The following is a 2930-nucleotide window of genomic DNA, read 5'->3' on the forward strand; positions in this document are numbered from 1 at the left end:
CTTCCTGGCAGGAGATAAAGTAACCAAGACTGTGGGACAGGGGGACCAACCTCTGCCAGGACTTACACACACAGGTCTGGTCTTTCCCCAGCATCCTGCAAGGGGCCCTGGGCTATTTGGGAGGCAGCTCCTGGTGGGCACACTCTTCTCCCAGCCTTTTCCAATCTGCTTGGCCATCCCTCAGTGACAAGGCCCTCTGGCCCACGACCTCGGGGACCGTGTGGTGCTCCCTGGGCACAGAGCACAAATGTCAGAGGCAGTGGGGAGAAGAGGGTCTCACCTGGCCAGCAGACCCACGGCATAGTGGTGGGTGTCTGCACACAGCAGCGTGTCCCAGCCACGCTTGCCTTCCATTGACACCACCACATCCTCGTGCTGCATTCGGCAGAGCAGGGACTTCAGAGTCTGCACTGCAAACCTGCGTGCACAGCAAAGCCCAGGTCATGCTGGGAACACTGGCTCCTGCCCAGGGACGTGGCAGGGACAGGAGGAGTGGGATGGAGCACCTGTTGGGGCTGGTGGCAAGGCCGTGCTCTTCCTGGCATCCCTTCCAGAAGGTATCCACTTCCTCTGCCATCTCTTCTGTGCTGAAGAACACTTGGAAGAGCAGATGCACAAATAGGCGAGGGAAATACAGCCTCACTACATGTGGGACACAGGGTACCTGGAGGATCTTCCACATCACCACAGTTGCCTGCAAAGGACAAAGCCCCCCGAGACAGCACTCAGTGCCGAGGTGTCCCTGTGGCAGGGCCCAAGTGTGGCAGGGAGAGGCCTGGAGAGACCTTGGCAGGGGGAGCACGGGGCCTGGTGGGCCTGAAGCTGCCCCTGGGCCAGGTTTCAGGCCAGCGCCAGAGGCAGGGAGATGCAGTGGGGGAAGGAGGAGGGAGAGCTGCTGGAGAGGCGGCCGGCCTTAGGGCCAGCAAAGGCCAGTTGCAGAAACTCACAGTCAGGCCAAAGACACCCGTTCTGTCCCCATCAGAGGTGCACGTGCTGTGCTCTGGCCAGCTCCCCAGCACATCCAGGAGTATTAGCAGCACTGGCTTTGCAGTCCGGGGCGAGCACATGATGCTCTTCCACATGGTCAAAGCAGCTCTGTGGGGTCAGAGCTCTGTCTCAGGGGGGTCTCAGACACAGCACCATGGCCTGGGCTGCAGTGGGGAACTGAGCTGGCTGCCAGCTCTGCCTCTGCCCACTGGCCCTCAGCACACAGGCAGCCCAGCCCGTGGGGACTGGCCCCTGAGAAGCAGGGAGGGACTATGGCAGCATGCTGGGGGCTGGCAAAGGGGGGAGCCAGAGGACCCTGGAATTCTCTGTGTGTCAGACCACTGGGACAGGCTGTACAGGGTGATGGGCTGCTGAGCCCTGAGCCTTGTGGGCACATGGGCCCTGTACCTGTCACATGATGGGGCCACACGCAGGAGAGCCATCACCACATCAGCGGGCTGTGCCTCTGTCAGATCCAGAAGGGGCCTGTGCAGGTTGTACTCAGGAAACTCACTGGCCACAAGCCACTGGTGGATGTACCTGACAATGGCAGGCACCTGGAGAAGGGAGAGGAGACTTGGAAAGCTGCCAGAGGGAGTCATGTGCCCAGCTGCCCCAGAGAAGTGCTTCCCTTGCCACCACACTGCCATGGCCTCAAGGCTTACAGTGAGCAGCAAGCGTGGTTTAGGAGGCCAAGCAATTGCTGGGAGGATGGATGCCAGGCCACAGGCTGCTTACTTGCTTTGGACTGGAAGGACCCTCCTCCACAAGCATATCCAGCAGGGCAGCACTGCTCTTGGTTTTGAAGATGGGAGGGTATGCTCTGACCACAGTGCCCATGACGCTGGTCTCTTCCTCTTGAATCCTCTTCATGAATTTGCCAGCCATCTGTAGCAGAAGGGCAAGAAGCCGGGCATGTTGCATGGAGTGCTCCACACACAGTTCTGGGCTGAGCAGGGACAGCAGGCCCAGGTCGGGGGGGCTGCAGGTACCTGCCCTGTACAGCGGAAACGGCCACGGCTGGACTCCTGCTCTTGTGTGCGCTCCAGGGCTGCATCTGGCAAAGAGCAAGCGCAGCCAGAGCTGAGGGGCTGCGGGAGAGGCCGGAGAGCACAGCCCAGCCCTGCGCTCCCCAGGCAGGGACAGCCCCGGGATGCTCCAGGGGATGGAGCACGGCCACTGCGGGGTGTCTGCCAGGCCCCTCTTCCGTCCTGTCCATGGGCATTTCCCCAGGGGATGGGATGGGATGGGATGGGATGGGATGGGATGGGATGGGATGGGATGGGATGGGATGGGATGGGATGGGATGGGATGGGATGGGATGGGGCCAAGTTGGCTGCAGGCTCCAGCCCTGCAGCCCAGCTCTGCCCCTCACCCTCCTGCGGTGGTTGGAACGGCACCACCTCTTCAGTCTCCTCTACTGGGGCAGCTCCAGGGCCTTCTTCCTCCTCCTCCTCCACCCAGGCCAGCTTGGGCACTCTCGGGGGTCTCTGCTCCATGGCTGTGCCTGGAGCGCGCCCCAGCAGCGAGCCCAGCCGGTGCCGCTCCTGCAGGGCCTCCTGCGCCGTCCCTGCGGGCGGGACGCGGCGGTCAGCGCTCGGCCCGGGGCCAGCAACGGCCCCCGAGTGCCCCTCACCCGCCCCGGGCCGGCCATGCCCAGGCGTTCCATCTTCGGAACGCGGCACGGGAGGCTCGGGGCCGGCGGCCGCGCTGCCGAGCGGCGGAGCTCGGGCCGGGGAAGCCGCCGCGGAGGCGGCGGGAGCGGCCGCGCCGCGTGTGTCCTCCGTGGGCCCCGGGAGGAGCCGGGGCCGGGACCGGGGCCGGGCTCGGGCCAGGCGGAGGCAAAGGGCGGCGGTGCCGCCCCGGCCCCCGGCACCGACGCTCGCCCAGCAGCGCCACCGCCAGTACGGACAGAGCCGGGAGGAGGCGAGACCGCGGCGGGA

At 64.6% G+C, this 2930-nt stretch overlaps 1 long non-coding RNA gene across 1 annotated transcript; it reads right to left on the reverse strand.

Annotated features, from left to right (window-relative positions):
• Window positions 1–1786: 1786 nt before the first annotated feature.
• LOC134434502 (uncharacterized) lies at window positions 1787–2423 on the reverse strand. The gene is made up of 3 exons (XR_010031865.1): window positions 2363–2423; window positions 1980–2044; window positions 1787–1875 (listed from the first exon to the last, which is right to left on the reverse strand). It is a non-coding gene; the product is annotated as an uncharacterized LOC134434502 (long non-coding RNA).
• Window positions 2424–2930: the final 507 nt, after the last annotated feature.

This window comes from Melospiza melodia, unplaced genomic scaffold (assembly GCF_035770615.1).
Source record: "Melospiza melodia melodia isolate bMelMel2 unplaced genomic scaffold, bMelMel2.pri scaffold_37, whole genome shotgun sequence".
Taxonomy (NCBI): Eukaryota; Metazoa; Chordata; class Aves; order Passeriformes; family Passerellidae; genus Melospiza; species Melospiza melodia.